General features: G+C 34.1%; 1 pseudogene; it reads left to right on the top strand.

Annotated features, from left to right (window-relative positions):
* Positions 1 to 4,523: 4,523 nt before the first annotated feature.
* LOC125922427 (cytoskeleton-associated protein 2-like) lies at positions 4,524 to 7,492 on the top strand (annotated as a pseudogene).
* Positions 7,493 to 13,471: the final 5,979 nt, after the last annotated feature.

Below are 13,471 nucleotides of genomic sequence, written 5' to 3' on the forward strand. Positions count from 1 at the left end.
TGAAAATCTCTTAGCCATACTTATCACAAAGAAAAGAGAAAGTGACCACATAAATAAAATCATAAATTAAAGAGGAGAGATCACAACCAACACCAAAGAAATACAAACAATTATAAAGAATATTATGAAAAATTATAGGGCAACAAATTGAACCACCTAGAAGAAATAGATAATTTCCTAGATATATAATGTACCAAAACTGAAATAAGAAGAATTAGAAAATTTGAACAGACCCATTACTAGCAAGAAATTGAATAAGCAATCTAAAAATTATGAACAAACAAAAGTCCAAGGCCACATGGTTTCCCAGGGGAATTCTACCAAACCTTTAAAGAAGATTTAATACCTATTCTTCTCAAACTATTCCAAAAAATAAAAATGGAAGGAAAACTTCCAAACTCATTATATGAAGCCAGCATTACCCTGATTGCAAAACCAGATGAAGACCCCACTAAAAAGGTGAATTAAGGCCAATATCCTTGGTGAACATGGATGCAAAAGTTCTCAACGAAATACTAGCAGATAAAATTCAGCAGTACATTAAAAGAATCATATAGCCTCATCAAGTGGGATTTATTTCTGGGATGAAAGTGTGGTTCAATGTACACAAATCAATGTGATACCCCACATTAATAAAAAAAGCATAAGAATCATATAATCTTCTCAGTAGATGCAGAAAAAGTCTTTGACAAAATACAGCTTCCATGCTTTAGAAACCTTAACAAAGTAGGGATAAAGAGAACATACCTCAGCATCATAAAGACCATATATGATAAACAAATATCATCCTTAACTGGGAAAAACTGAGAACTTTTCCTGTATGGTCAGGAACAAAGCAGCGATGTCCACTTTCATCATTGTTATTTAACATGGTACTAGAAGTCTTAGCCTTGGCAATTAGACAACAAAATGAAATAAAAGACATCCAAATCACCAAGGAAGAAGTCAGATTTCACTATTTGTAGATGACATAATACTCTAGAAAACCTGAATGACTCCACCTAAAAGTTGCTAGAAATGATACATAAATTCAGTAAAATCTCAGGATACAATATCAATGTACAGAAATCTGTTGCATTTTTGTGCACCTGTAATGAAGAAGCAGAAGGAGAAATCAAGGAATCAATTCCATTTATAATGGCACCCAAAACCATAAAATACCTGGGAATAAACTTAACCATGAGGTAAAAGAGCTGTACTGATGAAATAAATTGAAGATGACACAAAGAAACAAAAAACATTCTAAGCTCATGGAGTGGAACAACAAATATTGTTAAAATGTGTATACTACCTAAATCAATCTACACATTTAATGCAATCCCTATCAAAATACCACAAGCATTTTTCACAGATCTAGAACAAATAATCCTAAAATTTGAAGGGACCTACAAAAGACCTTAAATAGCCAAAGCAATCTTGAAAAAGGAAAACAAACCTGCATGCATCACAATTTCAGACGCCAAGCCATATTTACAAAGCTGTAGTCATCAAGACAGTAGAGTACTGGTATAGAAACAGACACATATACCAATGGAATAGAATAGAAAACCCAGAAATAGACCCACAAATGTATGGCCAACTAATCTTTGACAAAGCAGGAAGGAGTAACTAATGGAAAAATGACAGCAAATGGTATTGGGAAAACTGGACAGCAACATGCAGAAGAATGAACCTGGAGCTATTTCTTACACTGTCCACAAAAATAAATTCAAAATGGGTGAAGGACCTAAATGTGAGACAGAAAACAATCACAATCCTAGAGGAAAAAACAGGCAACACCTCTTTGACCTTGGCTGCAGCAACTTTTTACTTGACATGTCTCCTGAGGCAAAGGAAACAAAAGCAAAAATGAACTATTGGGACTTCATCAAGATAAAAACCTTCTGCACAGTGAAGTAAACAATCAACAAAACTAAACAACAACATTTGTGATGGGAGAAGATATTTGCAAATGACATTTCTGCATAAAGGATAGTATCCGAAATATATAAAGAACTTATAAAACTCAACACCCAAAAAACAAATAATCCAGCTAATAAATGGGAAAGAGACATGAAAATATATTTTTCCAAAGAAGACATACAGATGGCTAACAAATACATGAAACAACATCACTCATCACCAGGGAAATACAAATCAAACCTATGATGAGATACCACCTCTCACCTGTCAGAATGCCTAAAATTAGCAACACAAGAACAACAGATGTTCGTAAGGATGCAGAGAAAGTAGAACTGTCTTACACTGTTGGTGGGAATGCAGCCATTCCAGAAAGTAGTGGAAGGTTCCTCAAAAAGTAAAAATAGAACCACCTTATGACCCAGCAATTGCACTACTAGGTATTTACCCAAAAGATACAAAAATACTGATTTAAAGGAGAACGTGCACCCCAATGTTTATAGCTGTATTATCAACAATAGTCCAATTATGGACAGAGCCCAAATGTCCATTGACTGATAAATGGTTAATGAATGGTGGTATATGTATCCATAAAATTATATATAATATATATGATTACTGATATATATATCAGTATATATATCATTATATATATTATGTATATATAACAATATAATGGCTATTACTCAGCCTTCAAAATGAATGAAATATTGCCATTTACAACAATGTGGATAGAGCTCTCATGTATTATTCTAAGTGAAATAAATCGACCAGAAATGACAAATACCATATGACTTCAATCATATGTGCAATTAAAAAAAAAGTGAACATAAAAAAAAAAAAAAAGTGAACATTTGGGGAAGAAAAAAAAAAGAGGAAGAGAAGGAGTCAAACCGTAAAAGAAGAACAAACTAAGATTTGCTGGAGGAGAGGTGGGCAGGAGATGGATAAATGGGTGATGGGCAATAAGGAGGGCACTTATTGCAATGAGCAATGGGTGTTATACGGAGATGATGAATCACTAAATTCTACTCCTGAAACTAATATTACACTAATGTTAACTAACTAAAATTTAAATAAAAAATTGAAACATAAAAAGAAAGAAAGTAAAGGTAAGGAAGCATAGAGGTAATGACATGCTCATCTTACAAAAGGGAAATTCAAAAGATAATATTTACATTGAAATTAGAAATTTCAATACTTAAAACAACTAACAAGAACAATCAATTGAAAAGTTTTAAAGTCTTAGAACTACCAAGAATTGGAAGAAGGAAAAGGGTGAGAGAGTTGGAGGTGGAGAAATAAGTTAATAGCTGATATATCATATCTAAAAGACAATAAAAAAATCTACATTTGACGAGTTAAAAAATGGCAGTACACACATGTATGTTAAATGACTAAAGGCAAGCACCAGAAAAGCTCTAAACAGGAATCATTAAAGCCTTAGTGAGTACAGTTGGGCATGCAGAAGGTCAGGGTAAGATATTGCTGAGTTTTTGTCTTAACTCCATCAATACCATTTGCATTTATTTATTTATTTATTTATTTATTTTAAAACTATGTGTATCACTTTGATCTATTTTTGATAAGTTTTAAAAAAAATGACCTAACTTTTAATGGCACTTTATTTATTGTAGATGAGATTGGGTAAAAAGGGTGTTAAACTAACAGTTCTGAATATTTAAAAATTGATAAATTTCATTATATTGCTTTCAGAAGAGAATAATTAAGATATCTAGAAAATACTTTTGTTAATGTTTTAATATTTCAGGTTATTTCTATATTATAAAATGTAATTTATCATTTTTCTGAAGTTAAAAAATATATAACTATATAATAAAGTCCACCTACAAACATTCTTCTTGGGTTCTTTTAAAAAATTTTTTTTAACATTTATTTATTTTTGAGAGACAGAGAGAGACAGAGCCTGAGCAGGGGAGGGGCAGAGAAAGAGGGAAACAGAATCGGAAGCAGGCTCCAGGCTCCCAGTTGTAGGCACAGAGCCTAACACGGGGCTTGAACTCACAAACCGCGAGCTCATGACCTGAGTGAAGTCAGACAGTTAACCGACTGAGCCACCTGGTGCCTCTCTTCCTGGGTTCTTTTCCAGAACTTTTCTTTTTTCACTTCTGTAAACTTAATAGTTATAACAGTTCAGCTTTTGAATCTTAAAAACCCAGAAAATAATAAAGCAATTAATAATGGGAGTTGACATTATTAATTGAGCATGATGAGTAAGGCATTATGCTAACAGTTTTGCATGCATCATCTCATTTATTAATCACAATAGCTTTCTCATTTAGGAATTCTTATGACCTGTTTTTTACAAAAAAGGAAGTAGAGGTTAAAGAGGCAAAGTGACTTGCTCAAGATTTATTTTTCACTGAGTTAATAAATATTTATTATGCAGGCACTATTCTAGATGTTTGGTACATATGAATGGAAACACAAAACAAAATAAAAAAATTTTGCCATCATGGGGACTTGCATTCCATTCAGTGGGTATAGTAGTTAAAAAAAAATAAGTCAAATAAATAAAGTTTATAATTTTTTATAAGATGATAAATACCACAAAGAATATATATAGCATAAAGCTGATTGGTAGGGCAATTGCAATTTTAAACATGGCAGTCATGGCAGGCCTCATTGAGAAGATGTCATTTAAACAACCTTCAAAGGATGTGAAGATAGCCAAGTGACTATCTGCATTAAGGTCACTGAAGATGGAGGGATAACTAGAGGAAAAGCTTTAAGATAAGATCATGAGGTGAAAGGTGTGGAGAAGATAGGAAAATTGCAAATAATGTAGGGTCCCATTGACCATTATAAAGATTTTGACTTTCACTAAAAGTGTAACAGGAAAAATGAGGAATAAAACTGTGACTTTACCTGAGTGTATGAGGTCACTCTCAACAAGGAAGACACATCTCATCTGGGCCTGGAAGTGTTAGTAAAAGCCCATTCACCACAATCTCTAGAGAAAGGAATGTAGGCAGAGTTGAGAGGAAATACCATGTCAAAGTTATCAAAACATGACTAGATGGAATGTGAGGAACAGGATTTCTGTACAAGAAAAATCAGAAACCAAGATGGAACAGATATGGAATATTTGATAACATACAAAGATTTACAAGTTTGTTTTGTAGGATGCTGGGCACCAAAAACAGGTTTTTAAACAGGTTCAGTTCAGGTGTCCCTTTTAAACTTATTCTGTCTAAAAAAAATTAACAAAATTGGTTCTTAAAGTAAGGATCAAATGTTTTTCGGGAAGATCCTTCTGATGGTACCATGGAGGATACACTACATAATTATTTTTTTTTAAAAATAGTGGAAGAAAAACTGTCATGGAAAATTCATGGTGCTACCACTGAAGAGTGGTTCGAAGCCGTAAAGAGTGGCAGAGAAAGTTCCAGGACTACTTAGCAGTCAAGCGAAAACTGAAGTGTCAAAACACTAAGCCTTATCTAAAAGTCAAGAGTAATTGTCTGAATCCTAGACCTTCTAAATCTACTATCGTGCCCAGAAAGGATGTTACCAATCATGTTGCTTTGCCTATCAAAGCTACAAGACCCATCAGCATTAAACTCCAGCCCAGGCCTGCCAATATCACAGGATCCCAGAAGCCAGAGTTGGAGCCATCAAAACTTCTAGGCAAAAGGCTGACTTCAGGAAGTATTTGTTCTAACTCAAAGAGTAAGCTTTCCAGCAACAGTCAGCAAAAGCATGAAGCTGGATCATACATAACCAAAGAACTGTGTAGAAAAACTGTGGGATCACTTAATATAAAAGAACTGAAAACTGCAAAGCAGCAGGTAGCAGATCAAGGAAATGCTAAATGCACAGACCCTGTAGACAATAATCATGTTTGAAATGAATCCTTGGGTAGCTTTCTGAAACTGATGAACAAGGAAAATTTGCCCCAAACTTTACCAGATTCTGAAAGGAAGCTGAATTCTGAATTGTGGACAATAGGTAAGTCAAAGACTAAGTCTTATAATGAAATCTAAAGTAGTTTGACTCCTAAAGAAACCTTGGGCAAAAGTTCAGGGAATAGTGCTATTCTGAAAGACTTAATAAACAATTTGTTGGAGAAACACAAATTAAGATTCCACCAGTAAAGTCACAGCCACTTTCTAGAGGAACAAATCTTTCAAGACCAGGAGAAAAATTCCCAAGGGCAGTTCCCTCTCACTAGTTCAGAACCTTGGTAGGACTGAAGCATCAAATAAACCTGTCATCAAGGACATAAAAGTTATAAGGGTTAATAAGGATAAATATGAAAGACCAAATGAAACTAAGTTACAGTCACCCACTGGTACTGAACAGAAAGTACAACAAACCAAACCCTGGACATGTCCCAGTGTGCTTCTGGGAGGCTGTAACAACAGACGTCCAAACATTAAGCAAGATCAGAAATCCACTCAACCTTGTTTTAGACGTCAGACATCAAGTGCACTGCCCAAGGCAAAACCCATAATCCAAAGGCCCAACTTGACACTTCGTAGTTTGAATTCAGTCATCCCAAGCACCCTAACATAACAGTAAATGGAACCAATGGGAATAAATGCAGCAACAGCTATCAAGAAAATACACAGACTTTGGACTCCAAGTTGAAAAAGACTCTTTCCCAGAACCATTTTCTCAATATGACACCTTCCCAAACTCAGGCTGGTGACAAAACCATAAATGAAAGAAAAGTCCCAAACTAATCCATTTATTAAGAAGAACACAGCAGAGAATCAAAGGAAACAACTGGAAGCATGTCTGAAATCTAAGGGGAAAATCTATAAATAGCATCCTTTGGAACTTAAAACAAAAATAGAAATAATAGAGGAAATGAATATTTCATTTTGGAAGAGTATGGAAAGAGAAGATGAAGAAAAGAAAGCACAACTTGAATGATCCTATAAAATTAACAACACTTTAACATTATGTCTGCAGTTCACTGAAGGGAGTGTACTTTCTAATGATATACTTACCATATTGTCCCATATTCCTGAGGCCAAAAAATTTGCTAAATTCTGGATCTGCAAAACCAAGTTGTTGGCAAATAATGATACCTTTGATTTTATTGGGCCGTACAAAGAGGGCATTAGAAATAGGGCAACAACTATACAAGAGTCATGAGAATTTGTTCTTAATATTTTGTAAAGCCCAAACAGAATCACTGAAGAAGTTACCTTTGACTCTTTAGTTACTAAAACAAATACAACATCAATAGAGTAGCTGGCCAATAAGACAGAATCTGAAAAGTCTTGTCTTTCTCTAAAAGAGGACGGTTTACAGCCACTTCCCTAATAACCACGGCAGAACAGGACAATCATCCTGGGATCACATTAGAGATTGTCCTGATCCCTAGAATAAGTGCAATGCCAGAAGTACAAGGCATGAAGCTCATCGCTCCATCACTCCTGAACAGTGTTTAGGAAGGATTGCGAGAGCTGTGTCCTGCTACATAGAAATGCAGCAGGAACAGGATTTAGTAGTGGCTTCTCTTAATGAGCTACCAGAAGTGGAAGGAAAAGAGTGTTTTATTTTCCATAAAAATGAGGCTTTGCCTATAACATTAGGATTTATAATCCTTGAGTCATAAATTCCTTTTTTCTTATCTTTTTTTTTTAATTTTTTTTAACGTTTATTTATTTTTGAGACAGAGAGAGACAGAGCATGAATGGGGGAGGGGCAGAGAGAGAGGGAGACACAGAATCTGAAACAGGCTCCAGGCTCTGAGCTGTCAGCACAGAGCCCGACTCGGGGCTCGAACTCACGGACCATAAGATCATGACCTGAGCCGAAGTCGGACGCTTAACCGACCAAGCCACCCAGGGGACCCGCCTTTTTTTTTTTTTTTTTTTTTTTTTTGAGAAAAAGAGAAAGAGAGAGAGAGCAGGTGAGTGGCAAAGCGAGAGAGAGACAGAGAGCATCTTAAGCAGTCTCCACACACAGCACGAGCCCAACTCGGGCTTGATCTTGCAACCATGAGAGTATGACCCAATCTGAAATCAAGAGTCAAGAGCTTAACCAGCTGAGCCACTGAGGTGTCCTTTAATTTTATTTTATTGTGTAAATATAAAGTATATAAAAACTCAGCCAACATGGCTAAAATTTAAAAATTTTAGCTTTTGTAATATTTAAGTATTATCTAAAACAAAAAAATATGAAATTTTGTTCATTCTATTTAAAAAAATAGCATGCATTATTCTATGGTTTTAAGCACAGTTCCATGGCAACCCAGAGCAGGAACCAATTAACTCCCTATGGTAGGCAGGAATGACACATAGGAGTTGGTCCTCCAATGACTAATAAGAATTGCATGGGCAATGAAGAAGAACGTTTCCACACAGCAGACAACATGAGGCTTAAAAACAAAAACTAGATGAATAACTCTGTTAAAATAAAAAAAAAATTACCTATAGTAGAAAAACACACAAATTAAAACATACTTCACAAACTACAAATTTACCACAAATTTTGCTTGTATTTAAGTTATTATGGATATGGCTTCCATCAGTGAGCAAATTTTTTATTATGATTATGATTATGAATTGTTAATCATTTATTTTATTTATTTTGAGGGAGAGAGAGCACAAGCAGAGGAGGGGCAGAGAGAGAAGGAGAGAGAGAGAGAGAGAGAGAGAGAATCCTAAGCAGTCTCTGAATTGTCAGTGCTGAGCCTGATGCAGGGCTCGAACTCACAACCTGGGAGAGATCATGACCTGAGCCAAAATCAAGAGTCAGACACTTAACTGACTGAGACACCCAGGTGCCCCAGTGAGCACATTTTCTAGTATTTATATAAACTTTTCTGATTATTATTTGAAAATTTAGAATTTTGAATTTGGTAACCTTTATTGTTCCTTTCAGTTCCATGAGCCTATGAAATACCAAAAATAAAATTGTATATAGATCTTCCTCAACTTACATTAGGGTTATATCCCAAGAAACCCATACATAGTAAGTGAAAGTACCCAAAGTCAAAAATGCATTTATTATACCTTACCTATTGAACACCATACTGAGCCTAATCTACTTTAAATTGTGCTTAGAACAGTTAGCATTCACCTATAGTTAGGCAAAATAATCTAATGCAAAACTTATTTTATCAAATGTTGGTGCGCCTGGGTGGCTCAGGTCGTTGAGCATCTAACCTCGGCTCAGGTCATGATCTCGTAGTCGGTGAGTTCGAGCCCCCCATTGGGCTCTGTACTGACAGCTCAGAGCCTGGAGCCTGCTTCATATTCTGTCTGTCTTTCTCCCTCTGTCTCTCCCCCACCCATGCTCGCTCTCTCTCTCTATCTTTCTCTCTGTCAAAAATAAACATTAAAAAATTAAAAAAATAATTAAGTATTGAATATCTCATGTAATCTGTTAAATACCATACTGAAAGTGAAACACATAGTGGGTATGGAAGCTTCTAAGTGTCCTGGTTGCTTACCATCATGATCACATAGCTGGCTGGGTTTTGAACTTCATTGCCACTGCCCAGCATCATGAGAAAGCACCAAATGTTACTAGCCCACAAAAATATCAAAATTTAAAATTTGAAGGATAATTTCTACTGAACGTGTATCAGTTTTTCACCATAATAAAGTAAAAAAAATGTAAGTTGAACCATCATAAGTCATCGACCATGTGTATATGTATTTTTATTTTGCTAACCTCCAAATCATTTTTATCATTTATACTAGTTATTTTTTTTCTAAAGCAGAGTCTGACTTGTAGTAGATGTGATTTTGTACTATAAAACCAACATAAAGGGTTTTCTACATATTCAAATAATCAAATAAATATAAATGCTACATACTGCAATTACTTTTAAGTTTCCAAAAACCTCAAACTTACAGGTGACCTTTAAATTCTTCATTAAATAAATTATTTTTTTGTGAATCTCACATGAAATTATTTGTTCTCAGTATGACAACTTCCTTTCTGTCACTAATACATGCATGAGCTAGTTTTCCCACAAGTGGAGAGATATAAAAACTTGTTCAAATATGATGTTACTCAGTAAGGGGTAATGTAAAATCTGAAAGTACCCTGTCTCTTTAGTCTTCCACTGTTATGTATTTCTTTAATTGAAAGACATTAAATAGAGCTTCAGCAGGGGAGAATGAAATAAAATAGTGATTCTTTTGCAATTGGTGGAAAACAGTATAATAACCATATATGAGTCTTACACAATTCTTTAGTATATTTCTTTTCAAAGGACATTCTCAGTGCATGTTCACACTTTGATTTTGAATTGAGTTTCTGGATGTGACTCTTTCAATGATGTTCATCAAAGTGCAATCTGTCTCAATCTTTTCCAGTATGCTAGGTAATTATATTAATTATCCCAGTATACACTGAAAATGCTTTTATTAATATGACCTCTGTATATAACACTAATAATTTCATTTTTCTTTTATGTATTTATTTATTTTGAGAGAGAGAGAGAGAGAGAGAGAGAGAGGAGAGAGTGGATGTACAAACATGAATGGGGGAAAGGGCCGAGAGAGAGAAGAGAGAGAATTCCAAGCAAGCTTGGCATACTGTCAGCACAAAGCCTGATGTGGGGCTTTGAACTCATGAACCATGAGATCATGACCTGAGCTGAAATCAAGAATCAGACACTTAACTGATGGAGCCACTTAGGCTCTCTTAATTTCTCTTTTTCTAAAGAAGAAATTGTAGCATTTGGTGCTTAATGAAGAAATAAACATAATTTCAATTCTGCATGATATGAGAGACCTAAAATACAATCTCTTACTTCTATAAGTGGAATAAAACACTGCATGTTCTTAATCTTTAATATATTTTAAATTAATAATTAATTTTCACACTATTAAAACCTCTTATATAACCTCTGAAGATATGACATTTATCAAATTGTGGTAATCCTCCATATTGAACGAGAAATTGCCTGTTAGACATTTCAGTCTTAATGTGATAAGAAAAATAGGGAAAGTTCTCTACCGGTGTCACTTGTTTTATTGGTACATCCTTCCCTTATTTAAACCTAGTTCATGAAAACAGTGTTTCTTTTAACATAAATGTAAGCCAAATATATTTAATAAACATAATAATAAAATGGAAAAAATCTAGGGTAAAAAAAATGATTTATGAATTTTGGTTCTCTCCCACTGTCAACAAAATATTAACTTTATAACAGAAAATAAGAGTTAAATTTCATATATATATATACATATATATATGTGTGTGTGTATATATATAAACACACTGAATTGAGTAAGTGTACCTGTTTTAGATTCATGCATTAAAAACATCTTCCCAGAACCTAATCCATGGAGATGTAATAGTGAATGAGAGAAAAATCCTGTCCTTGCAGACCTCTTGTTCTAGTTAGGGAGAATAAAATAAACAAATATATTAGCATGTCGGTTATTGGCAAATGCAAAGAAGAAAAAGAATAAAGTTTAAGAATATTATATCAGCTGGGGCACCTGGGTGGCTCAGTTGGTTAAAGCATCCAACTCTTGATTTCGTAGTTTCATGATCTCGCACCTCATGACATCGAGCCTCACATTGGGCTTTGCACTGAACGTATTCTCTCTCTGCCCCTCTCCCCTCTCAAAACAACTAAGTAAACATTTAAAAAAATACTTCGTAGGGTCAAAACTTATTAAAAATTGTAAGGCCATCAAAAATGTCCTTTTATCTTGTTTTCATTCTTATTCTCCTGTCAATAGTGAATCACTTTTTCACAATATATACTCAAAATCCTCTTTCTATATTTACTGTCTCCATAGAATTAGCTAATATAAGTTCTTGCTGATTGATTAGTCTACTGTACATAGTAAAAGTTTGATAGGATACTTTATCAAACAATTGATCAGTTAACTATACCATATGAAACAGAATGAAGAAAAAAAAGTGATCATCTCAACTGACGCAGAAAAAGCATTTGATAAAATTCAACGCTATTTCATGATAATAATACTCAACAAATTGGGATTAAAATTATACTAACTGAACACAATAAAAGCCAAATATGAAAAACCCAAAGCAAACATGATACTCAATGCTAAGCAATTGAATTTGTTTCCTCTAAGATCAGGAACAAGAGAAGGATTCCAGCTTTTACCACTATTCATCATAGCACTGAAAGTTCTAGCCAGGCCAATTAGTCTATGATGAGAAATAAAATTGTCCAAATTAAAAAGGAAACAGTAAATTATTTCTGTTTGCAGATGATACGGTCTTATACACACGAAATCCTAGGGTTTACAAACACACACACACACACACACACACACACACACACACACAGAATTTAAAACTAAAAATTCAGTGAAGTATCATGATACAAAGTCAACACATAAAAATCAGTTCCATTGTTACTTACTAACAATGAACAATCTGTGAATGAATTTAGAAAGGCAATTCCATTTACAATAGTATTAAAGAGAATAAAACAGGAATTAGCCAAAGAGGTAAGAGATGCATAATTTAAAATACATTACTGAAATAAATTAAAGACATAAAGAAATGAAAAAAAAGCCATGTATATGCATTGTACAACTTAACATTGCTAAGATGTCAATATTGTCCAAAGATCAGTACAATCTCAATCAAAATCCCAACGAAATATTTTTCAGAGATAGAAAAACTCATCCTATAATTCACATGGAATCTCAAGAGACCTTGAATTGCCAGACAATCCTGAAAAAGAACAAAGCTAGAAGCTTCATACTTCCTGATTTCAAAATTTGCTACAAACCTGCAATAATCAAAACAATGTGTAGTACTGTTATAAAGATAGACATATAGACCAATGGGATGGAATAGGAGGCCCAGAAATAAACTTTCACATATATGGTCAAATGATATTTGAGAAGAATCCCAAGACCATTCACTGGGGATAGGATTAGTCTTTTCAACAAATGATCTGGGGAAATCTGGATATCTACATGGAAAACAATGAAATTGAATCATTACCTAACACAATATACAGTAACTAACTCAAAATTAGTCCATGATCTAAATGTAGCACCTAATATTATAAAATTATTAGAAGAAAACATAAGGCAAATTCTCATAACATTGGATTTGGCAATAATTTTTTAGAGATGATATCAAAGTAACTTTCAACGAAAGAAAAAATAGAGAAATTGGGCCTCATAATCATTAAAAAACTTTTGTGCATCAACGGACACTATCAACAGCATGAAAAGGAGACCATTGAATGGGAGAAAATATTTGCAAATCATATATCTGATAAGATATTAATATTCAGAATAGAGAACACCTAAAACTCCACAGCAAAAAAACAAATAACCTATTCAAAAATAAGCAAAGGACTTAGACATTTCTCTTTAATAATCAAAACAAATACTACTGTCCTAAAGATAGATATATAGACTAATGGAACAGAAAATAAATCCCAGAAATAAACCCTTGCGTATATAGTCAAATTACTTTTTTTTTATTTATTTTTTTAATTTTTTTAACGTTTATTTATTTTTGAGACAGAGAGAGACAAAGCATGAACGGGGGAGGGTCAGAGAGAGGGAGACACAGAATCTGAAACAGGCTCCAGGCTCTGAGCTGTCAGCACAGAGCCCGACGCGGG

This window comes from Panthera uncia, chromosome B1, assembly GCF_023721935.1.
Source record: "Panthera uncia isolate 11264 chromosome B1, Puncia_PCG_1.0, whole genome shotgun sequence".
In the NCBI taxonomy this organism is placed as follows: Eukaryota; Metazoa; Chordata; class Mammalia; order Carnivora; family Felidae; genus Panthera; species Panthera uncia.